Source organism: Toxorhynchites rutilus, chromosome 2 (assembly GCF_029784135.1).
Source record: "Toxorhynchites rutilus septentrionalis strain SRP chromosome 2, ASM2978413v1, whole genome shotgun sequence".
In the NCBI taxonomy this organism is placed as follows: Eukaryota; Metazoa; Arthropoda; class Insecta; order Diptera; family Culicidae; genus Toxorhynchites; species Toxorhynchites rutilus.
Window position 1 is genome coordinate 137,231,560 of NC_073745.1, and position 26,845 is coordinate 137,258,404.

At 40.1% G+C, this 26,845-nt stretch overlaps 1 protein-coding gene across 7 annotated transcripts in view; it reads right to left on the bottom strand.

Moving 5' to 3' along the window:
• The window catches only part of LOC129769760 (mucin-2-like), a 256,566-nt gene extending 229,921 nt beyond the window's left edge, over window positions 1-26,645 (bottom strand). For 6 of the 7 annotated variants that reach the window (XM_055772223.1, XM_055772222.1, XM_055772218.1 and 3 more), the window contains exon 1: window positions 25,557-26,645. The gene's annotated coding sequence lies outside the window, so the exon portion shown is untranslated. The remainder of the gene's footprint in view (window positions 1-25,556) is intronic. The other variant, XM_055772221.1, reaches the window with a different exon arrangement.
• Window positions 26,646-26,845: the final 200 nt, after the last annotated feature.

Here is a 26,845-nt window from a genome sequence, read left to right on the forward strand (position 1 = left end):
ACGGGACGATATATGCGGTTCAAACATGTATACAGGCTTCGAGAATGGTGTGCGATGTTAGGTACAGCTCGGATGTGCAATCAACAGGCTTTGTTCCTCGCTTCGTATATTTATTTGGTGCAACAAAAGTGAATTTTCATTATATATTCGTGAATGGTTAGTAGCATGATATATTATGGTTCATTCAATATTGACAAATATCCAAACACTGCTGGTGATGGAGTCGCCTCCCTGTTGTCGGTGATTGACACTAAACGTGGGGAAATATACCGATGTAAAATAAGTGAAGAAAAAAATGTTATCCCATCAAATATTGATGGCTAACGCTAAAGGGAATAACATTTATGAATTGAATAATAATATTATTTATTATTTGTTTTGACGCTAATTTTTGTATTTTAAAATACTGGAAAGACAGTGTTTTTGCTCATATGCGTTTGACGTAGGACTACGTCCAGTGTTTGAAAATATGTCAATATACAATGAATCACAATGTGTCATGCTACGATATATATATAACGAGTGGATGATTCAGATATATGAACTTTTTTTCTCACTGGATCGGTGTTGCTATCGGCTAGCAGCACATAATCAATTACACTAATTGAGTTATTCGTTGTTTCGTTCGCATTTATTTAGCCTTAACAAATTTTCGGCGTCAGTGAGACACTATTGTTTCCACTCAGAACAGCATTGGGGAGAGGAGACGAGCCAAAAATTAGGAAGAGTAGGAAAACATATGCTCCCGTGGCCGTGTGGTTAGTGTCCCACATTATCATGCCGGGAGTTCGGGTTCGATTCCCGTTCTGGCCGGGGGATTTATAGTCAAAGAAAATTCTTCCGGCTTGCACTGTGGTCACGCGTATTCTAGACCTTGCCACTCCAGAGTACATTTAAGGCGTGTTATTCGGCATAGAAATCTCAACCAAGTATTACTAAAAAAAATGACGCAAGTAATGCTACGTTGAGAAGGCAAAAGTTCCACTGGAACGTTAGAGCCATCCAAGAAGAAGAAGAAAAACGCAAGGAGTAGCAACGTTGAAATTTTAAATATAATCTGATTACCTTCCCTGAGTATCTTGCTATCTGTTCTTTCACCTTGGTTCACGCTCACTGATATACTGATATACTGATATACTATGGGTCGGGTTCAGTTGTTGCTCCTAGATGCATGGTTTCGACATGTAGCGAATGAGAGGTAAAGAAGAATATAAACTTGCAGCACCGAAGGCGATCATGACGTTTCGCATGCTTCAGCATCTTGAAGTGCTAGCCGAAGCAGACTTTTCCCGTTCTTGTTTGTGTCATAATTCGTAGCATGTAACAATCAACGAATGCCACTGCGGGAAATAACGAAGGTGACTTATTCAGTGAAACGTCCAATCGACAAACAAAAGTCTCGAGAGGAACTTGCCAAATGGCTCAACAAGCTAGATTCAGTATTAACTCCAATAAAGTTCTTCAAAACTTACTTTACAAATGGCAAAACAAGTTAACCCCATATAATACGATCTAATTTCATAAAGAGCGAACCAAATGCAAACGATTCAATTTTTTTGGTGACCTTCACATACTGCCATTGCGTGAAAGTTACTTACTTACTTGGATGGCCCTAACGCTCCCAGTGGAACTTTTGCCTTCCTAACGTAGGTATTACTTGCGTCATTTTCATTAGTAATAGTTGTTGAGTTGAGATTTCTATGCCGTATAACACGCCTTGATTGTATTCAAGAGTGGCAAGCTCTAGAATACGCGTGACCACAGTGCAAGTCTTAAGAAATTTCTTTGACGAGAAATCCCCCGATCAGAACGGGAATCGAACCCGAACCACCGGCATGATAATGTGGGACACTAACCACTCGGTCACGGGCGCATATAAATAGAATACCAGGTGTATTAATCCCCGCTTTGTTTATGTAGTGGTAACCAAAGAAAAAACTATGGATTGGTTATACCTATGATATAACCGCAAGGTTGACGTTGGACTGCCGTTGGCTTAGTAATCAATCGTATTTTAATCGCAATAATTCCACCTCGGATCCAGGCTCCATTCATCCTCGATATCGCCGCTGCGCAGAGTTATCTTTTGTATGTATTGATTAAACTAGTGAATGAATTAAACTATTTACGAATTCAATTGCACACAAATCCCAATTTATCACATCGAATAGTTATTAATATTTTGCCTAATCATCAAACGGTATGCGTTGAAGTTCAGTGAGCTGGCGACATGAAGAGATATCTTCCAACGCAATCTTGAATAATCGAGCCAAAGCGTTGCATTTGTACCCGCTTTTGTAGACCGTGATAGCAAAACAAATTCCGGATTGTGAATATGCTTGGGGGTATAAAAGTATTGCCGACTTGAATGTATCTGCAATGCCGATTTTCGCAGCTTCTTGGTTTCGAAATCTGTATTGGGAAAACACATTCCGGTTTACAAAAATGCAAGCGAGTACAAAAGTACCCGTAGTTTACATCTGTTGTGCAATGCCAATTTCCCCAGGCTCCATGTGTTTGAAATCTGTGTTAGGGAAACATTCCAATTTGCAAAAACGCAAATGGATACAAAAGTAATTTGCTATGCCGATTTCCTCAGGCTCCATGGTTTTGAAATCTGTGTTAGGGAAACATTCCGATTTGCAGAAACGCAAGTGAGTTAAAAAGTACCCGCAGCTTGCATCTAGTTTGCAATGCCGATTTCCCCAGGCTCCATGGTTTTGAAGTATGTGTTAGGGAGACATCCATCCATTCCAGCGATCGTACCTTAATCGTTACGCAATCATAACTGAGTGGATTTCCGAGCGACACTCGCTTATATACCGATTGCTATGATTTCAATAGCCTGTTTTGAAAGCAATTTTAGGGTTTTTGGATAAAAAAGTAACAAGCATATAACGCGTAGAACTTTTATCTCTCGAATGAAGTGTTTATCATACCATTTCGTTCAATTGTTTAGGAGCTATTAACGCACAAAATCTCGCTCTCCGGCGTAGCGCTTTCGTTTTCGAAACTTTGAACTTACACCCAGTATAGAAGTGAAAGACGTAGTCCTACGTCAAAAAGCATAAAGCAATTTTAGGACCATCGATTGAATGCATCTCAACGGTTTTTCCAAATCAACAAAATTGTGAAATATTTAATATAATATAGATTTTTAGGGTATGTGATATTTTTCCACAAAAACGTCAACCGAACATCTAAATTGAAAGTTGAACAAATGAAACGGTTTGCACAGCGGCATTTGTTTTTTTTTAATTTTTGATTTGACTTATTTTTATTTATTTTTATTACCCGCATCGCATCGCGTTAACTACGAGGGTCGTTCAAAAAATAAGGTTCAGTGCCTCAGAAACCGCGGAAAAATAAAGTTAGGACAAAAAACAAGGTGATTTTCGTAATATACGTTTTATTTTCTATTTTTCTGCATAATCGCCGTAACGTCCGAGGCATTTTTCATAGCGTGGCACGAGTTTTTCTATTCCGAGCGCGAAGTGCGTAGTGTCCAACTTTTTGAAGTACAATGTAACTGCGTCACGAATTTCTTCAGTGTTATCGAATCATTGGCCGCCTGTTTCATCACCGGCAATAAGTGATAGTCGCTAGGGGCGAGGTCTGGGGAGTAAGGAGGATGATCGAACACAGTCCATTAGATTTTTTTTCAATTGCTGTTGAGCTACGCGAGCCCCGCGCGCGCTTGATCAAACGCCTCTTCTCGGCCATGTTGGAACTCTTTCCGCCATCGTTTCACCATTTGACTCATACACCCTACACCATACACTGAACACAATTCTCGATGAATTTCAGCACCACTATTGTTTTTCGCGGTCAGAAAATAAATGGTAGAACGTAACTCATATTTGGACGATTTTTTAAGCGACACTTCCATTTCAAAACTCAATAAAACACGAACGACGCGTAAAATCCGACCAAGGTTTCTTGCAAACTGCTTAGGAATGTTGTGAAATCACATGGTAAAAATTTTGTAGTTCCAACTTTTCATGTGGGATGGCGCTGGGGCACTGAAACTTACTTTTTGAACGACCCTCGAATGACAGCTTCGGACGATTTTCACACTAGCTAATAAAAGAGCTTTTCCCGGAAACGCTCCCGCTTGAGCAACCACTTCGCTTCGCGATTACTCTGTTCTAGGTATAAGAGGGGTTATTATGTTAGATATGATGGGAGAATAGCCATGGATGGTTATCCAACAGATGATTTGTTGAAAAATCCATTCGAGAGAATAATTATGCAGCTAAGGCATACTTGTTGAAACATGTTAGGATTTTATTGGAAACAATATGTAGAGTTTCAAACACGGAAATTCAGTGCCCAGTTATTCAAGTTTCCAAAACAAATTAACTTTGTCGCACTGAAGGAAAGGGGAAAAAGATTAGAGCGCTTAAATATGTGGAACAAATAGCTACAGTAATATTATTCCAACTTTCGTCTTCTATATCACGGAATAGGTTACCAATTGTACTTGTTACGAGCTGAGTTAATCTAGTTATAATATGCATGCCAACCGCGCATTTCAATTGACCAAATGTTCTTCGCAATCAGGATTACCGACAAGCGTGGCTAGGTGAGTTTCATCTTTCTTGTTGCTTCGCTTTACCCTGCAATAAAATCAAACAGAATAACTATATTGTGTGATCTATATAAGATGATATATTTTGCTTTGTTCGATATTCTCCAGTCCAGTCCCTTTACATGTTTATCCCTCATTTCCTGAGTCGTGTAATAACGGCAGGACAGTATAAATTATGATCCCAATCTTTTTTTATGATCTCTGTTAGCAGTTCTAGTTCAAAAAGGTCAATTACATCAGATACGTTAGTTGTTTTGAGTCAATGTCGGTGAATTTACGTCTCAACACAACTCCAAACAATTTTTTTTCATTTACCTCGGGGTATTCGACAGCCCTCGCGACGGCATCTGACGTCAAATAAATTTATTATAACGAACCTTTTTTTTTTTTTGAAACATACCACAGTGAAAGATGGTGCATCCATCGCCGTCTATTATGTCCATCGACTAATTTAACATTTAATTTTAAACAAAAAAACTTAAAAAGCGTTGTATTTTTAATTGAAGACCCTCAACGACACGAAAGGGATAATATTTTTTATCCATATAACTATACGTTGAAACAAATTATTTTTTTTTTGTGAACATTCAAATTTCGTCAATTTCCTCTTATGATGTTTTCGACTTCTCCGATTTTAGATTTCTCTTTCAGTTCTTCGAGATGTGCTGCTATGGTCGACCGGTTTGACGTTTGTTTTACTGTTAATTTTGCAACTTTGTTGCATCAGAGTATTTTCTTTAGTTGAGATGAAAGCACTTGATTATTTTTCAAATTCCGTATTATTTATTCGTTCTATAATTAGAATGATACCTTCTGCAAAAGTAGGTAAATTTCGAAATAATAAATATGGCTCGGAAGGTGAACTAATCGGAACGCAAAATAATTTCCTATTTGCAACAAATAGAAAGCACACACAAACAAAACTTATTTCGGGTTAACTAATTCCAAAGCTTCACTCTTATTATGCCCGGGGGACCGGTTCTCCAGGGCATCGGAAATGCATTTCCCCAGACATTGAACCAACCTAACGGGTGTTTGGCGGTTGCCGCTTCTCATCGGAACAAGATGACATCCGATCCAGTAAATTGCCCATCCCGCCCGGAGGACAAGGGCTAAGCTGATTAGTGGTCATACGAGGGCGATTATAATATTTTATTGCGATGAAAATACCTCCCACCGATTGCGGCCAGGGCGGCCGAGGGCCGTTGCTCTCCTCGGTCATCCCGGGGAATACACATAAGCCGTTACAGTTAGAAATGGTTCCCCCCTTCGTCGGGCATAAATCATCGAACCGAGCCAGCAAATTGGATTATTTCTTGGGATTGAGGACATACACAGTGTGGAGACAGGGATGAGAGCGCGCATCAATTACATCGTTGCTATACACGTCAATGTCAGGAATGTTAAACGAGGAAAAAAATAAGTCTCTTTTTGCTGTTGTGGATTGATGTAAATTTCACAACAGCCGGGTCATCGCATTAGAACATTGGTCCGCTCAGTTTTGTTCTTATTCTCCCCGCTTGCGTAATAATGAATTTCATTCGCCACTGATGCTGCCACACTGAAAACTTGTAGCAACAACATCACTACCAGAACCCGTTTTGTTGTGATCAACATACGCAATGATAGCAAGGCTTATCGGAATTGCAAAGTGTGTACATGAATGGAAAGGAAGAACGCAAAAAAAACAGATAAAAAATTACGAGAAATCACTTTCCTCTGTGTGGCATGTTTCCGACAATTCAAGTTCCCTTTGTGAACGCGGATTCGGCTACACTAGAGCTACAGAAAGTCCGATCATTTTTTCACTTTAATGGTCATTATACTATGTTTTCATACAATTATGTAAACTCATTTTGATAATTTGATTATACCGGCAGGTTGATTTTCTTGAAGGTGTTTAGAAAACATTTATTTCTGAGAGTTCCCAGATGATTCGGGACATGTGTTACCAAAATTCAAACTCAGTGTGAAATGAGTTTCGCAAACTTAGACCATTTTATTATGTTCAGCACTTATTAAGCTTATTCTTATTTGAATACTAAAATGTTGCCTTTGACGTTAACCCAACATCGGTCGATGATTTTTGCCCCAAATGTAACTATTGCATCTAACCGATATGTGGTGTCAACAAAACGACGCTATTTGCCATACAAAATAGATAACCAAACAAGATTTGGTTCATTAAATTGAAGAACAGGATCGTGTGATTTGACGACTATAGACTACTTTTTGTGGAGGAAATGAGTGCTCCCGTGGCCGAGTGGTTAGCGTCATAACTAACATGCCGGGTGTTCGGGTTCGATTCCCGTTCTGGTCGGGGGAATTTTTCGTCAAAGAAATTTCCTCCGACTTGCACTGTGATCACGCGTATTCTAGAGCTTGCCACTCAGAATGCATTCAAGGCGTGTTATTTGGCATAGAAATCTCAACTAAGTACTAATAAAAATGACGCAAGTAATACTACGTTGAGACGGCGAAGTTCCTCTAGGAACGTTAGTGCCATTGAAGAAGAAGAAGAAGACTACTTTTTGTGGGATTATAGGAAGTCTCTCGTCTATAAGAACGAACTAACAACGATTGAGGCGTTTAGGATGAGATAATGCGGGTCATTGGTTAGATACCAGCCGAAATACTCGAAAATGACCTTCTGCTCGACCAATCGTAGTCACGGCGAGCACATCATCAGTAATGAAATTGAGTGAAATTTGCAAGTTTTGTGTGTTTTATTTCAAAAAGGAAAACGAATTTTAAAAATCGCCTTTTAGAGCAAATTGGTTTTTGGAATACTTCTATAGTCATGTGCACGTTTAGCTTCGCATGAGAGAAATATTTGATAGATAAAACTGACAAAATATTGCAATATGTCGAGCTTCGCATGCATTGACTAGACCAATAATCATTTACTTGAATTTCGAGGGAGTGAATAATTATTAACTCTTCTTAAGGTTAACTCGAATGATTCGCCAATATCAGGCGTATTTTTTGACGTGGGATTACGTCTTACCGGAATATATGGGGGATAAAATGAAAACCTGAACACAGAACATGCAGGAAAAAATGAAAGAATTCGAATGCTTATAACTCGAACATTTCTCAATGTTTCTGAAAGATGTTTACATCAATTGATAGGAAATATTTCTACGCGTCTATCACAATGAATAAAATGTTAATTTTCATGAGATAAACAAATGAACAACTGTGGAATGTTAAGCGTTATCTGAACGCCCTACTTGCAATGTTATGATTGGTCCTATTTACGGATTCCCCAACATATACTTCAAAATCAATGTATCTGGGAGAATCCGCTTTGCAAATACATGCAAGTGGTGGGATTTCTGTTCCCATCGTAGAATGTTCCCTAACACAGCCATCAAAACCAAGGTGCCTGATATGTGCCCTGGAAAGCCGAAAAATAGCCTGATGGAGCGCGATGTGGAATTGCTGCTGCTCGCACCGCTGTTTGTGTGTAAAAGAGGATCTGGCTTCGTGCTGTCCGACCAGGGTGTGTCTTGTGCGCAGGTGTGTACTAGGGTGCCAATGAAAATGGCCATCTCGAATTTCTGGAAGTGACCCCATAAAAAATGTTCACCACCTCGAAAAAACACCGTATACAAAATATCAGCTCAATCGGACTTAAGGGAAAGTGGCGCAAGGTGGTCATAGTTTGAGATTTGACGTAGGACTACGTCTTTCATTTCTATACCGGGGTGTAAAACCAAAGTTTCGAAAATGAAAGCGTTACGCCGGAGACCGAGATTTTGAGCGTTAATAGCTCTTAAACAACTGAACGAAATGGTATGATAAACACTTCATTCGAAAGATAAAAGGTCTACGCGTCATATACTTGTTACTTTTTCATCCAAAAACTTGTTTCAATAGTCTTAAAATTGCTTTCAAACAGGCTATTGAAATCACCAATCGGTATATAAGCGAGCGCTGCTCGTAAACCCCCTCAGTTATGATTGAACAGCGATTGGAGCATGTTGTCGCTGTGTTGTGAAGCTATTTTCGTTTATCATGAAAGCGCTAATGAACGGTGTCACCAAGAGCCTGTTTGTGCACCTAAGGCCAGAAGGGAATCCATCAGGAGGAGAGTGATGCCACGGTTCCGCTTGAAACATCGGCCGCAACACACACATATACACGCGCGGAATTCTCGTTGCTGAAAAATAATCTGCCAGTTCCCCTGGGAATTGAAAAATACATTCATGCGAAAGAGTTTATTTTAATGTTTTCTATCCATATAACACTGCAACCAAATACATTTGGTTTTGTGATTTTTCAATCAATCGCAATTAATAGGAAAGCTTCTGAATATTTTTTTCCCATCAGTGGAAAACTTTCGTATCCAATATTGGATGCGTAACATGAAAAACGTGAAACATCATCGCTAAAATCAAGTCATTTTCGAGCGATTATTTGCTTTCTACTCATATAATGCTGCGACCAAATACATTTCGTTTTGGATTTTTTCAATCAAGTGCGATAAACCTAAGACCACGTCTTTCGACAATTTATTAGAGGTGCAATGAATCTTTAGGAATTCCCGCTCTACGCGCACTGGCAAACAATGTTTACTCAACAATTTCTCAAACGAGAAATGGGTGTTGTGAGAAAAGATTAGCGAACGCGAAAACGACAAACGGGAGAAAGATATGTTTGGAGGTTGAAGGAAATTGGCAGAAAACTTCTTCATTCTATCATTCAAATAATGTGATTCATACCACTTCGTTTTACCAGAAAGAGTTTCTTAATGCTCAAAGGAGGAATTGAGTCCTCCGAGGAAATTACCCAGCGCAAATTACAGTCGACTATCGATTGCGGCATTCGTACACAAATAATTTTATAATGCAGTTTCACCAAAGTGATTTCTTCGGATATATTCACTACATCATGTCATATATTTCATATTCTTCATTATGAAATCCATATGCATGGCACCTATCGTAATCGAATTATCATCGACACCACGATTTTCGCTAAATGCTCCTTTCAGTTCGGCCTGTAAAAAACTTTTCTGAACTCTAATCCATCAAATTGGGAACCCTGAAAAGGGCCGTTGATTATATGCTAAGCTAATATAGCACGCTCTCCTCGGATACGATGGGCCAGCTGGATGTCCTGGATGTGACGCGTTTTGCATGGATAACACACAAATTGGTATCTTCGAATAAGCCTCCTGCAGCGTCATAACTGCGGAACTTTGGAAGCGCAAGTCGGTTTTGAAGTCCTGAGCAATTCCACGATCCAAATGCTGCAAAGGTAGCTGCGGATCACCAATTCGGTCGACTTCTGATAGCGACGAATTTCACGCAAAGTTCCCGGTCGATAGCGATGTGGCTTCTTCACCTATCCTGCTGCTGGTGCGCTTATCCGAGCTGCTTTCATGTGCCTTACCACCGAAAGACTAACGAGCTGTCTGCGAAAGACTAACGAGCTCGAGTCCTCACGGTGCGAGAGTAGAGTAAGAAATGAACGAAAGCAAAGGAAGCGTCATTTTATAAACCATAAAAGTGTAGAATCTAAACCCCACCCTTATTATATTCGTAAGTATACAGTAAGCTTATATAATAAAGAGGGTGGGGTTTACATTCGATACTTTTATGTTTTATAAAATGACACTTCCCTTGCTTTCGTTCATTTCTTACTCTACTCTTGCACCGTGAGGACTCGAGCTCGTTAGTCTTTCGGTGGTAAGACACATGAAAGCAGCTCGGATAAGCGCACCAGCAGCAGGATAGGTGAAGAAGCCACATCGCTATCGACCGGGAACTTTGCGTGAAATTCGTCGCTATCAGAAGTCGACCGAATTGGTGATCCGCAGCTACCTTTGCAGCATTTGGATCGTGGAATTGCTCAGGACTTCAAAACCGACTTGCGCTTCCAAAGATCCGCAGTTATGACGCTGCAGGAGGCTTATTCGAAGATACCAATTTGTATGCTATCCATGCAAAACGCGTCACATCATGCCCAAGGACATCCAGCTGGCCCATCGTATCCGAGGAGAGCGTGCTATATTAGCTTAGCATATAATCAACGGCCCTTTTCAGGGATCCCAATTTGATGGATTAGAGTTCAGAAAAGTTTTTTACAGGCCGAACTGAAAGGAGCATTTAGCGAAAATCGTGGTGTCGATGATAATTCGATACCGATAGGCGCCATGGATATGGATATCATAATGAAGAATATGAAATATATGACATGATGTAGTGAATATATCCCCATATCGAAGAAATCATTTTGATGAAACTGTTTACCGTTTGTCGTTTTTAATTGATGGGAAAGGGCATTATTTTTGCTGAGTAAATTCCAAGAAAAAATCCATTCCTTCTTTAAGCGTGATTCATTCTGCTTCGGATCAACGGAACAGTATGATAATAATTTCATACAAAAGATAAAATGTCCAAGAGTTATATGATTGCTATTTATTGAGTCGAAAAATTGTTTCAATAGCTTAATGATAGCTTCGAAAACAGGTTATTGAAATCATTCGTATCCGTATGTAGCGCGCCCACTTGGAAGCCCATTAATCTTATTGGAATGTGAGATGGGGAAGCTCATACTTACGTCTATGCATTATGCTGTACACTTCAATTAGAGCCCCCGCACACTACAGACTTTTCTACAGCCGACAGTTTGGTCGGATCGGCTACTGGTGCAAACACCGACCCAACGGAATCGGTGTAATGTGCGCACATGCATACCTCTCCGTACTGATTAAGAAGCCGACCGAACTATCGGTCGACAAGTCAGTCTGCAGTCTGCGGGGGCTCTTAATTTCGTTTTTGCAGGCCGAACCGAAAAATTTTCAGTCGAGTTAACTCTTTTTTACAGTAATGCTTTTGAATCCGGACACTTTGCATTACATTCAATATCATACCACAGCCATAACATTTTTTTCATGTTGAATTTATGCGAATAATAGCTACTAATATAGTTACTGATAGTTTCTTGATAGTTACTAATCAATCGCATTAATTCAACATGCAGAAAATGTTGTGGCTGCGGTATGGTATTAAATGTAACGCAAAGTGTCCGGATTCAAATACATTACTGTATACTTACTTCGATGTTATTCGTTTCTCTCTCAGGGTAAGCAACGAATATAATAAGGGTGGGGTTTAGATTCTATACTTTTATGGTTTATAAAATGACGCTTCCTTTGCTTTCGTTCATTTCTTACTCTACTCTCGCACCGTGAGGACTCGTTTGTTTGGGACAAAGCAGACAGCTCGTTAGTCTTTCGGTGGTAAGGCACCACGAAAGCAGCTCGGATAAGCGCACCAGCCGCAGGAAGTGTGGAGAAGCCACATCGCTATCGACCGGGAACTTTGCGTAAAATTCGTCGCTATCAGAAGTCGCTGATCCGCAAGCTACCTTTGCAGCAGTTCGTTGAATTGCTCAGGATTTCAAAACCGACTTGCGCTTCCAAAGTTCCGCGGTTATGACGCTGCAGGAGTCCTATTCGAAGATACCAATTTGTGTGCTATCCATGCAAAACGCGTCACATCATGCCCAAGGACATCCAGCTGGCCCATCGTATCCGAGGAGAGTGTGCTATATTAGCTTAGCATATAATCAACGGCCCTTTTCAGGGCTCCAAAATTGATGGATTAGAGTTCAGAAAAGTTTTTTGCAGGCCAAACTGAAACGAGAATTTTCGTTTGGATGCCATACAGCATCGAGAAAATTCCGGAAAGATCTAATCGTTGCTGAAAAACAATCTGCCAGTTCCCTGGGAATTGAAAAATACATTCATGCGAAAGAGTTTATTTTAATGTTTTCTAATCATATAACACAGCGACCAAATACATTTGATTTCGTAATTTTTCAATCAAGTGTAATTAGCTGGAAAGCTTCGGAAGATTATTCTTTCCCATCAGTAGGATATTTTCGTATCTAATATTGTATGCGCGCGCAACGGAAATTGTTTCGTATCGCGAAAATTATATAATATTCAATCGATATTGCTCAGTCGCCGAAATTTTCATACTCAGAGAGTTTATTCTCCTCTAGTTTGCCTTCCAAATTGCCATCGTAAACCACACCTTCTCTCGATTCAATCACGCACGAAAAGCATACTTAAATCATATTCTGGTGGTGAAACCCATTCATTTTTCGTGAGGCGTCGTACACAAATTACGTAACGCGGTAAGGGGGGGAGGAGGTAGATGTTGCGTTACTTTCTGTTTATTAGAGATAGGAAATTGCGTTACGTAAGGGGGGGAGGGGGTTCAAGATCCGGATTTTTAGCGTTACGTAATTTGTGCACGACGCCTGAGGACATCGACAAGACAACATCGTTACTGAACGAGCTGAACGGCGAGGGATCGAGGGATTCATTACCTGGCCTGACCTGACCTGAAATGCAATCAGTTTGTTTTAACTGTGAGGGAGCGCAGAAAAGCCGATCGATCAGAAGGAGAAGAGAAGGTGACCAAGAGAGCATCGAAATACGGTTCCTTGGGAAGACATTGAAGCAGCCGCCACACACACACATACACGCGCGCAACTCTTTTCGTTTGCTGGTTATCGAGAAGAAACCTGGAAAGAAATGATCGTTGCTGAAAAATAATCTGCCAGTTCCCCTTGGAATTGAAAATTACATCCAAGCGAGTTTATTTTAATTTTTTTCTATCCATATAATACTGCGACCACATACATTTGGTTTTGTGGTTTGTCAATCAAGTGCAGTTAACAGGAAAGCTTCTGAAGATTATTCTTCAGAACAAGGTTTTTTGTATCCAATATTGAATGCATATAACCTTGAGCCTCCAACGTAATGCTCTCGTTTTTGAAGCCACCCAAATATTTATTTATTCATTCATTCAGGATGGATTTAGATTCAACTTCAAACAAATGATCCCTAAATCAACGATAGTCCTACGTCACCCTTGCGGTTATACCATAGATATAACCCACTTCCTGTTTTTTTGAAAATCGAAAAATCACATAAGAGGAGAGTAAAGGAAATCGGGGGTTTCAAAAAAAATCCGCTTTGCGCCATTTAAGTCCGATTAAGCTGAAATTTTGCATAGGGTGTTTTTTCGAGGTGGTGAACATTATGTATGGGATAATTTTATGAAATTTTGGGGTTGATTTTTTTCCCATACATCCATTAGCACCCTAGTGTGTATATACGAGGTGAGATGATTCAGTAAAATATAACGGCCGTAAAAAGCAAGGTTATCACTATACACTTGCGGTGTCACACACCTGAAGAAATTGGCATTGCAGACACATGCAAGTTGGGGGAATATTGTTCCCATCGAAATGTGTTCTCCAACACACTCATCCAAACCAAGTTGCCTTACATTACATAGCGTTTGTTCAAGGTCTTCACTTACACAAAAAATATGTTAAAATCAACAAAATTGTTTCATACAATCAATAATTCAATCAATACAAACAAATGATTACTAAGACAACGGTAGCCCCACGTCAACCTTGCGATTATATCATAGATATAACCCACCCATTCTTAGTCTTCAGGATAGTTACGTTACTTCGTCGGTAACACAAGTGTACCAATGGTTGGAATGCAGCAATGATTGTGTTCGTTCAGAAAAGCCATGGAACACTTAAAAAACATGTATGTATCCGAAAATTGTTGATCGCCAAACTGATGATCGGAAAAATAGTTGAAACCGATCTATTTAGAAGACTTCGAATCTCGAACGAGATCGGTGCCTCAATCTCGAGCCAAATCGTGCGCTGCTCATACGTGGATTTCATAACAAGAACAACACGAATACCATTCAACAAGATGATACCATTTTTGAGAATATGGAGGCTATGAGGCAAAACCCGTTTGATGCACATACCAAGAACAACACTAATAAACCAAAACTCATGTTCTAGGAAGCCTACGAGGAGTGAAACACGTTCTGACAAAAGAGCGTCGTAGCTGACAGGAATTTCTTGGAATAGAACGCTTTGAATGTTTTTTTTGTGTATTCTGCCTAATGAATGAAACAAGGTATTTTCCCAACGTTGTAGTGTTGAAGTCGTTAAAATGATGTTGATAATCTTCTCAAACTCGATGTTACAGAATCCTTTTATTTTTCTCTCTCTTTTCTCGCTCTCTTTTCTCTCTCTCTCTCTCTCTATCTCTCTCTTTTCTCTCTTTCTTTTTTTTTATAGAGGTGACGAACGCTCTACCAGCCTTATCCGGGAAGGGTTAACCCAGACGTCGAGTGGGGATCGCACCCACAAAAACCAAGCCCTCTACTCGTTGCCTTATTCCCCCTGGGACCACATCTAGGCGACTACTTCAGGGGGCGGCTGTGCTCATGCACTCTTCGAGTTTTCAACGCTGACTAGCGGTGTCCTTCCCTTTTTCTCTATATTTTTTCTCTCTATTCGCTTTTCATTCCACTGCGCTTCTGTCCTCTTCGCAGGCATCCATTTACCCGTCGAGACGTGTACCGATTAGGAATTGCCCACCAACTTGACGCGCAACCCGTCACAGTCACCCTCGGGGGATTTCTCACCTGTCGAGACGTGCACCGATTAGGAAGCGCCCTCCAACTTGACGCGCGCCCCGTCACAATCACTCTCGCAGGATTTCTCTTCCCAGCGGAGCGCCGATTAGGTAGTGCCCTCCAATATGACGCGCACTCCGTCACAGCTACTCTCGTGAGGTATGCACCATTTTGATCATGGCTTCATCCTTCGCGGTGTTCCTCCATCCAGGCCACGATCAGGCGTTGCCAGGCAGGCATTTTTGCTGTTCTCCGCGGCAGTATCCGGTTACCTGTCGAGACGTGCACCGATTAGGAAGCTCCCTCCAACTTGACGCGCGCCCCGTCACAGTCACCCTCGCAGGATTTCTCTTCCCAGCGGAGCGCCGATTAGGTAGTGCCCACCAACATGACGTGCACTCCGTCACAGCTACTCTCGTGGGGTATGCACCATTTTGATCATGGCTTCATCCTTGATGCTCGCTCCTTCGAGCGTTCGCGGTGTTCCTCCATCCAGGCCACGATCAGGCGTTGTCAGGCAGGCATTTTTCAGTCATTCGCGACAGTATCCGATTACCTGTCAAGACGTGCGCCGATTAGGAAGCGCCCTCCAACTTGACGCGCGCCCCGTCACAGTCACCCTCGCAGGATTTCTCTTCCCAGCGGAGCGCCGATTAGGTAGTGTCCTCCAACATGACGCGCACTCCGTCACAGCTACTCTCGTGGGGTATGCACCATTTTGATCATGGCTTCATCCTCGTTGCTCGCTCCTTCGAAACGTTCACAGTGTTTCTCCATCCAGGCCACGATCAGGCGTTGCCAGGCAGGCATTTTGACGTAGGACTACGTCTAACCGGAAGATATAGGGGGTGAAATGGAAATCTAGGCACTGAACAAGTAGGAAAAAATGCAAGATTTGGAACGCTTATAACTCGAGCATTTCTCAATAGATCGCAAAGGTTTTTGCATCAATTGATAGGAAATATAGCTACGCATCTATCATAACGAATAACATTACATTTTTCTTGAGATAAATAATTGAATAATTGTGAAATATCAAGCATTGTCCAAATACACTATGTGCCCATTTTGTGCTCCTCAAATCGTACCGACCAAAACGAGCAACCAGAGCAGCAGCGAAATAGAATGAAGCACGATTGGAAAGGAAAAAGAAAAAAAAATTACGAAACATTGGTCGCAGTCTCACACATGCGTAATACTCGAGCCAGCCAGTCAGCTTAAAATCCTCGCTCCGCTGCCGTAACTAGTGATCCCCGATTTTTGAAATTAATCGTTCATCAGCTAATCGAATAGTTTTCAGCAGTTTGTTACTCGATACGATTAATCGCCCCAAATAATCGATTAATCGATTAATCGCAACACTGAGATAAATAATTAGTTAGACTAATATTTCTCATTTGCTAGAATGCCATCTGTAATAAAAAGTAGGCGCCTCCTACTCGATTGCCATGCAGCTTGCCGGTGAGAGAACGAATCGGGCGCGAAAAAGAAATGACGTCAATTTCGACCAATCAGGACTGGGTATCTCTGTTTGGATAGGGGTTGAATTTTTTCAATTGTTCGATAGTTAGTTATATGATATATACTATTTTATTCAATGTGAAAAATTATTATGGAGTACCGTAATCGTTTGATGCAAAAATCTCATCAATCCATCATGAAATGAATGAGTAACAAGCGTTTGAAATTGGACATTTTTCACGATGCGATCGATTTTCATTTTTCAATTTGTACCCCAATATGTTCCCGAAAGACGTAATCCTACGTCAAAAAAATGTTCACTCCGCCTGAAATCCAATTATTACCTTTTTCGCTCTCCTAAAGTCGTAAACAAAGCTCTATTAGCGTTGAAGCTTTTGAGCTTCGTTTACAGTTAAGGGGAGCGTCAAAGATAATGATTGATTTTCAGGATAAAACTGCAGCGGCCGTACGTTTTTTTCTCTCTGCGTTTGGATCGATTAATCGACGTAAATTATTCGTTCGCTTCGATTATTGGTTGTGCAGTATTCGTTCGATTAATAATCGATTTCTGTAGGAAGTATTCGATTAATCGATTAATCGAACGATTATCGGGGATCACTAGCCGTAACGTTCATTCTCATTAAAACCGTACACCACATCGGTTCGAATCACAACACATCAACAAACCAACCCAAGCAGCCATGTCTGGACATGGCAAAGGAGGAAAAGTGAAGGGAAAGGCAAAATCCCGCTCGAACCGTGTTGGTGTGGAGTTCCCCGCAAGGGTAGCTAGGCCGAGCGCGTTAGTACCAGTGCACCAGTCCACGTAGCCGTCGTTATATAGTTTCGGCCGCCGAAGTAATCGAGTTAGCTGGCAAAGCTGCTCGCGACGATAAGAAAACCCGCATTCGGAACAGAACACATTCGGTTCGGTGGACATCAAGACAACAGGCAGTTGCAGCGAGTGGCGAGTAGCAAACGCAATCGCAAAACGGCAGCTGGTAGCAGAAGAAAAAAGTTTGTTCTTTATACAATCTGCTCTTGTGGCAAATCCAGAACAAGGCGGCATCGAGGGCGTTCGGAATAGTTTTTTTTTCAAAACCACGAGTACTAAATTTTCTAAATTGGAACCATTCCATAAAACACGGCGCTTATCAGGGCCATTAAACCTTTCAAAAAGGAGTTTACGAAATACAGTTCAATGCTTTCTAAAATAATATCCAAAATGATAATAAAACAAAAATTGATTTTTTCATATTTTGTTTGCCAGGATCTGATGAGTATGTGAATTTGGCAGTTGTTCTGAGCTTATTGATAGTTGTGGACTTTCCTGATTATTCAATTTTCACCAATTCTTAAATTGTTTCTAGATTGAAAGTACAGTAATTTACAATTAGTTTGACATTTGGCTAATTGGACGGACCAGTAATGCGACATATTATATTTAGTTGGACATTTTTGTAAACATAGAGATCGAAATTATGACCCCACATTGAAAGTCGACACTGTACCACTGTCATCGGAAACGTTCAATTACAGGTTAAAATCGCTTCCAATGCGACACTGAGCGGTGCTTCGGCACGTCGCATTGAATGTAATGCAACATGTCACAAAGCTGGATGGTAAGAAATTTTCCAACTGTGAAAGCTGTGGCGAGTGGCAACAAATCGCTAAACAGGAAGATTTAGCCGAACAAGATGGGGATATCGAGTGATAACAAAACAATATAATCTTTAGATTGAAGATAATTTTGTGATCCTGAAAAGGACCCTTTTTAGCCTGCATGTGAATCCAATGAGCGAACAAATCGTAATGAATGTATTTTTTTGCCATCGCTGCCTTTTAACGCTCATTCGTTCGTCTCGTTGGACTCGCCCCTTTGGCTGAGTCTGCCGATTTGTCTCTATCCTGTGAGTGTGTACCGCTAAAGTACAAAACGCGCGGATCCGCTGAAAAATATATCATTCTCTTTCAAACCGTAAATCAGTGTGGTTGTATGGCATCGTTTAACATCACATCGCATCAACGGATTGGTTCCGGAGCACCAGTATACCTAATAGCGGTTATAGAATTTCGGCCGTCGGAGTGCTCGAGTTGGCTTGCAAAGCTGCTCACGACAATAAGAAAACCCGCCTACAGAACAGAGCACATTCGGTTCGGAGGCAACAACTAGTTTCAGCGAGTGGCAAACGCAATCGCAAAACGGCAGCAGGTAGATGAAGGAAACAGTTTGTTTATACAGACTGGTTTGGTGGCAAAACCAGCCACCGTAAAACACCGCGCTTTTCAGGGCCATTAAACCATTCAAAGAAGAGTTATTAAAAGTTATTCACAATACCAATGCATTCTAGAGTGACATAATATGACATAATATAAACTGATTTATTTTGTTTATGCTTGTTCTTGAACTTATTGGTGGTTGGGGTCTTTTAAATTGATCATTCAGTTTTCACAAACCCATGCTTGGTTTCCGAATTAAAAGTGGCTTCAAATTACAACACATTATATGCAGGATGGCATTAACGAATTTTCTCGGTAGCAAGCATTCCTTCTTTGGTTGATAACTGATGTTGAAAATTGACTGACGTTACATCTGCATTGTATAGAAAATTAACTAAGGAGCAACATGATGAGCTATGTATTTCCTGCTGCTCTGTTCTTATTTTAAATGACTTTAATCCGATAATCATCCGTCCCTGTATTTACTGTTGGTTTTTCAGAACGCTTCTAGGTCGTTTATTTCTCGACAGATGGTAAAGTTCGTCTCCAAAACCTCAGTTCTTTTTCATTTTTATTTACTTTGTTTGCGGAGACTACAAATCTTACAATTCATTCGTCTCCGAAACCACAGCTTAAGGTACGATAATGTGCTCAATAGTGAAATATATGATAGTGAATGAGCTGATAACCACCTATGCATTCCCTATCACAGCCATCATTTTGATTGTACGATGTGTGCATACGCCGAAAGATGCCCGGCGTTGAACATTTAATAAGTACAAAGCCTTCAGAAAAAAAACAAGAATCAAGTTTGTAAAAAAACGCAAAAACACAACACCAAAGGTTCTTTTCAGAACCCCCAACATGTTCATAAAGAGTAAACAGTAAACTAATCCATTTTTCAGGTAGATAGGTAGGTATTCACGTAGGAGAAGAAAATAAAAAAATATATTCGAAATATATATTTAGCAAAAGCTGTCCCCTTTGTATAGTCCTACGTCACTCCGGTTATGTCCCCGACATTACCCGGCCGTTTTTATTTGCTGTTCTCCGCGGCAGTATCCGATTACCTGTCGAGACGTGCACCGATTTGGAAGCGCCCTCCAACTTGACGCGCGCCCCGTCACAGTCACCCTCGCAGGATTTCTCTTCCCAGCGGTCACAGTCACCCTCGCAGGATTTCTCTTCCCAGCGGAGCGCCGATTAGGTAGTGCCCTCCAACATGACGCGCCCTCCGTCACGGCGGCTCTCGGGGGGTACTATCCGGTACTACAGCTGTCTCAATTGTTCATCTTTTATGGTCAGGCGTTATCCGCATGCTGGTCGGTCCTCCACTTCTCTCTCTCTCTTCTCTCTCTTTTCTCTCTCTCTCTCTCTCTCTCTCTCTCTCTCTCTCTTCTCTCTCTATTTTCTCTCTCTCTCTTCTCTCTCTCTCTCTCTCTTCTCTCTCTCTCTTCTCTCTCTCTCTTCTCTCTCTCTCTCTTTTCTCTCTCTCTCCTCTCTCTTTTCTCTCTTCTCTCTCTCTCTTTTCTCTCTCTCTCTTTTCTCTCTCTCTCTTTTCTCTCTCTCTCTTTTCTCTCTCTCTCTCTCTTTTCTCTCTCACTGCTATTCCTTTCTAGATCAAATGTGGAATGCGACAGCTTGGCACTCGGCTATTTTTTATAATTGAAGGCCTTAGAATGAAGGGGGTGTAAGTGATTTGATCGATTTCTCTACATCGGCTCTCTCTTTTGGTCATAACTTAGCTGCAAATACAGTCCGGAAGATAGGTCAGAACCTCATCTATCGGACTCTATAGCAAACTTAAATTGGAACGTTTTTGCAGTTAAGTTTTTAACTAAAGAAAAAATTGATGAAGAGAAATCGATCAAGTCACTTACACCCCTTGCATTCTAAGCACCTCAATTTGGGTCTGCATCGTTGCGGTCCCCTAGGCTCGGACCAATAAACTTTTATCATTTGTAGGCCCAGACCCATAAACTTTCATTTATTTTATTTACAATAAATAAAAGTTTTATTTATTTTATTTACCCTGGGGTCAACATTTAACTTTCCGTGTCGCACGCGTCAGTGCTAGTCAACCAACTTTTTGTTAGGAGAATGTTGGTTACGGAGACCGACAGAACCAAGCAAGAAATTTAAAAAATATAATTTTTGTGTGTTTTTAGTCGAAAGTCTTGTTAATTTTATTTCTGAATATTATTTTATTAACGTCTGCGCTATGGGTTAGCGTTATAATAAATAATAAACACTGTTTATCTTTTTCTTACTAAAGCACAGATAATGTATAATACAAGAGTGTACTCATAACAATTCGGCTGAAAAGTTCAGCCGAGGTAAGGTTGACGTCTAGATGGCGCCTCTTGCAAAAATCTAGTTGACTATCACAAATCACCATCTTTCAATGGATACGTGTCAAAATTTGACTGCAATCGGTCGATTGGTTCGTGAGGTGAAGGGAATGCACGCTGGCAAGAAATTTAACCCCGATGAAGAAGTGATTACCGAAACTGAGGCATATTTTGAGAAAAAAACCGAAAGAGTACTATAAAAATGGTGTCGAAAAGTTGCAAGATCGCTATAATCGCTGTATCGCCCTCGAAGGCAATTATGTGGAATAATAAAATTGAATTTTGCAACAAAAATTGTTTTACTGTGTTACCTTATAAACTTTTCAGCCGAACTGTTACTGTCATGAAAATTCATTTGCCTTGAATGTTTTTTTAAATATCCAAAAAATATCGAGAAGAAGCATCGAAACATTTTGACGCAGGATTACGTTTTCGACAATGTATGGGGAATAAATATAAAAAATTGAAATACATATCCATAAAGAAAATTTGGATGAAAAATCATATTTATTTTTTTTTAATTCTTTATTTTTGAGACTTTCCGCCTCCTGGACTGGTTCGTCTCGCTCGAACGCTTATAACTCGAGCATCTCTCAATAGATCGCAAAGATGTTTACATCAATTGACAGGAAATATTTCTACGCATCTATCACAATGAACGACATTTAATTTTTCTTGAGATAAATAATTGTGAAATGTCAAGCATTGTTCAAACGCAAACGCATTGGACGTAAGTCGTGACTTCATTCGTGTAATGAGTAGACTTGATCTATATGTTTGTGAAACGGTCTAGTATAAGAATTTAATGCTTTTGTGTTTTTTTTCTTTTTCATTATTAGTTTGTTTGTCCTGTCCCTTCATCTCACCGTTGCCCACCATCGACAGATAGTAGGACAGGGACAGCAAACGATGCCATATTTTTTTCCCGCTCTCTTAACATTTCTCTTCAGTAAGGTTTTCCATTTCATAATGGAAAGATATACGACCCAACAACAAGTCGAGATTATTAATATTTACTACCAAAATTCGGAGTCAATGGCCTCAGCTTTAAGAGCGCTATGTCCAATTTATGGTCGTCATGATCGTCCTGCCAGATCAATAATTGAGCGTCTAGTGGAAAAATTTGAATCCACAGGCACAGTACAAAATTTTCCCGTGCCGGGTAGACACGGGCACTTCCGTAGTGTCGAGAATATTGCTGTCGCTAGCGCATCAATTGAGGAAGACCCAAATCTCACAGATCTCACACGACGTTCTCAAGCGTTTGGCATCTCTGTGATGTCGTTGTGGCGAATATTGCGAAAAGATCTTGGCCTACATCCTTACAAGATCAAATTGACGCAAGAACTGAAGCCGCTTGACCAGCAGAAGCGTCGTATGTTCGTGAATTGGGTTGAGCAACAACTTGAAAATGATCCGGATTTTCTTCGAAAAATCATCTTCAGCGATGAGGCTCATTTCTAACAGAATGGCTGCGTCAATAAGCAAAATATGCGTTATTGGTCAGGCAACAATCCACACGTACTCCATGAGTCACCATTGCATCCCGGAAAAAATACGGTTTGGTGCGGTTTTTGGTCCGGTGGCATCATTGGGCCGTACTTCTTCCGTGATGATCAAGACCGGCACGTTACTGTGAATGGGAATCGCTACCGCTCAATAATAATGTTTAATAATGTTTGACCCGGATTGAATGATATGGACTTGGACAATATGTGGTTTCAACGGGCTCCACAAGCACCATAGTGAATTTGACAATCGATTTATTGAAAACCAAGTTTGGTGAGCGTGTTATCTCACGAAATGGCCCAGTCAATTGGCCGCCTCGGTCGTGCGGTTTGACGCCATTAGAATATTTCCTGTGGTGCTACGTCAAGTCTATGGTCTATGTCAACAAGCCAGCGACGATTGATGAACTGTGTACGAATGTTGAACGTGAAATTGCAGCAGTATCGGCCGATTCATTCTAGAAAACCGTCGAAAATTGAGTTCAGCGTCTGGACTTCTACAAGCGTGTCCGTGGTGGCTATGCAAAAGAAATCGAGTTCCACACATAATGGCATTAAATATACTTTCACATGAATAAATAATTTCATTGATATCCAAACCCGTTTTTATTTTATTTAAAAAAAACTTTTCTACCGCTCTTATTGAAAAACCCGGTATATACTTTGCATAGTACGTTACTTGTTCGTTTCACCACCATCATTTGGCCGTTTAACTCGTACCATAAAAAATTTTCAACTTATTGGATTGTTTTATTCCAGTACAAAACATTGGGAAACACACATTGTTTGATTTTCACATTTTCATGAAACATTTGACCGATAATTCGAAAAACAGTTAGCTGAACTGCAAAAAAAATAGCATAATTGGAATGTTTTATTTGGTAGACAGGTGGAGTACTGCCATTTTCGACGGATGTCAATATCAATATTCACATTTGTTTATGATTTTTTTTTGTTTGTTTTTCTCTAAAATTTTTATTTTAAACATTTTCGTTATATGTCGATTGATACATGATTTCATGATTCAGCTTTTAATCGAACTTGTCATCTGGAATATCAAAAAAAAATCAAATCGTCTTATTCCCAGTTTTCCTGAATCGCATCAATTTGTTTTCGCGAGTCTGGATCAGGGTTACCATATCTACAGAATAACTGTATTTATACAGATTTTTCAGATTTTTTGAAACCAAGAATCTGTAGATACAGATTACAGTTTTTTTTTTTTTTGGTTTTCATACAGATTTTTCAAAATAACGATCCAATATTAGTTATAGGTTGATCTCTATGATATTTTTCCCAACTCATCAATTTTATTCATATAGAATTCGAATCAGTCTGAATGAGAGTCATTTTGGCATTCATATGTAGCGTGTAGTACTGCTTTCTCATGTTCAATCTGAGGTGAAAAGATGCAAAAATCTGCGTCATCGGCTAGCTTTACAATAAATGAATAACACTGTTTATCTTCTTCCTACTAAAGTACACAGATTACGAATCTAGACGTGGATATCATCAACATCGTCAAATTAATAATAACTATGCCAATCAATGATACCAAAGCTAATATTATGCTTCAAGATTGAACTTATAAATTTAATCCTTTGCGATTGTATTAAATTTCGACATGTGTGTCGTACTGGTCGCATTTTTTTACATGATCAAGCAGTGATGTATAACATTGTGAGATTATGAAAGATGAACAAGATTCCTTTATTTTTTGTAAACTTCTGATAGGTATTTACTAAACAATGTTTTTATATTTGTTTATTTTTTTTTTAATTCTTCTTTTACACAGTGCCGCAATACATGGAATTTTCAATTAATCCTTCCCTCAAGCATAGATAACAACTTTTTTTTATAAACAATACCGTTATCTATTATTTATAGTAGCACCGTTTTGGTTCGTGAATAAGTTCACAAGACATTAAAATTCGTTTAGAAAAAGTGTAAACACATACATTGTTGCATAAATTATAATATTAGTATACTTCTTAGCTGTGGTGGCTAAAAGCATACAAACCACCGGGTTGATACAGATTTCGATACAGATTTTCTGAGGAAAAACACAGATAAAAAGATTTTTTGAGACCAAGAACACATATTTTATCATGGCAACCCTGGTCTGGATAGCGTGCGATGTATGATGTGTATAAAACAAGATTTTTAGTTAGAGATGAACCAGCCTTTGGCTGAAAATCTCTTTAATAAAGAAAGAAAAAAAAAGATTTTTAGTGGTTGATCTCGCAGGCAAGAATCTATCTCGAACAGCGCACAGACAGACAAATCGTCTTTAGTTTCTGAAGTCGTTCTTAAACCCCTTTTTTAAATACCAGAAAAACGGATGACCCATTTGAGGTGCTCCCGTGGCTGAGTGGTTAGCGTCCCACACTATCATGCCGGGGGTTCGGGTTCGATTCCCGTTCTGGCCGGGGGATTTTTCGTCAAAGAAAATTTTTCCGGCTTGCACTGTGGTCACGCGTATTCTAGAGCTTGCCACTCCATAGTACATTTAAGGCGTGTTATTCGGCATAGAAATCTCAAACAAGTATTACTAATAAAAATGACGCAAGTAATGCTACGTTGAGAAGGCAAAAGTTCCACTGGAACGTTAGAGCCATTCAATAAGAAGAAGATATTCAAGAATTTCAGAATATTTCGTTCCGATCCACGTTCATAATTTTTGTTGCAATGCCCCATAATAAAGTACAAAGCACTCATCTTGAACAGACTATAAAGTAATTCAACTTCACATAAAACACTTGAGAACTGAAACAATACGACCAAAGCCACCCTAATGTCTCATGTTGTGGTTAGGTAATAAACAATTCGTCGAATGGTCTTCGGAAACGATTGTATCACTTTTCTCAACCGTGAGAGAATAATTCATTGCCGCCAAAAAAATTGATCCGAAAGAAAACTTTCTTCGACGAAATCTCACCTTTTTTTTTGCCGCCGATCGCAGGTCCAGCAATTCAATGTTTTCCTCCGTCTTTTTGTCTGCGGTCACACACTGCTCTTGTTGTTGTTTTTGTTACTGTTGCTCTGCTGTAGGTTATTATCGTTATTCCCTGGCCACGAATAACCACTTTTTGAATTTTAAAATTTGTTTTTGTTTTCTTTTTCTCACCGAGTACGATTCTTTCACTCCTCTTTGTTTTTAACCGTTTATCATCGCATCTTCGCTTTTCTCTCTCGTTGTTTTAAAGCACTGCTATTTTGTGTTTCGTCACACAATATAGGTCACAACACCGCACACCAATTTCAATTCACTTCAAAACATATATTTGTTATGCCTTCGGCCTTTTTATTCTCCACTCATTATTCAATATTCACGAATGGCAATCGACACGAGCACAGCAAGTTTCAAATCCTTTTTCTTTTGCTTTGAAACTTTGAAACACATGCCAAACACATCAGCTGAATTAGTACAATTAGCACGTTCAGCTCCGGGCCGGGAATTTCACAAACATTTATTATATACACTGGCTACACAATTTGCACAATTGAATTATAATTCGTCGCAATGTTCAAACTGCTGGCCGATAGTCAAAGGATCATCAGGATCGTCGAGCCTTTAAAATGCGGACATTTCATCGCACAAAATCTTCCGCTGCCACAGGGAAATGCTACACGAAACAAATCACTTGTTATCAATGTTTGATTATATTCAACCTTCTATCTGACACTTTCATACACTTTCTTTTTTCTGTCGTTCACCGGCCAGCGAAAACCCCAGACGCCGCCAACAATGACAATTCGCTATCCGTCCGGAATGCCCATTGGCTATGTTTGCACTGCACAATCAGTTTTGAATTGTTTTTACGCGCAATCACTCACACACCACCACAGTTGCCAAATAATAGCATGCTTCCGAAACAACGGAACGGAATCACAACGGAATCACGCTCTTATCACTCTCACCCACCAAAAACTAGACACCCCTACACACAACAGATAATACAAAACACAGCATGAGCGCCAAACGTTTACTAACCGCGATCGAAACACGACTGAAATTGTTAGAAGATGGAAAGCAGCATGCTGTCTGGGAGCGTATGTTTGCGGTGAAAGATGAGCACCACACCGAGAAGACAGAGCGAAAGAGAACGACGAGAGATTCCGCCAGCGGTGTTCCCCAATATGTAAAATAGTTTGGAATTTACCGAGTTGCCTTGCCGGGAGAGAATTAAAAACGACCAGAGAGAGTGCGTGAAACGCGCGTTCTGA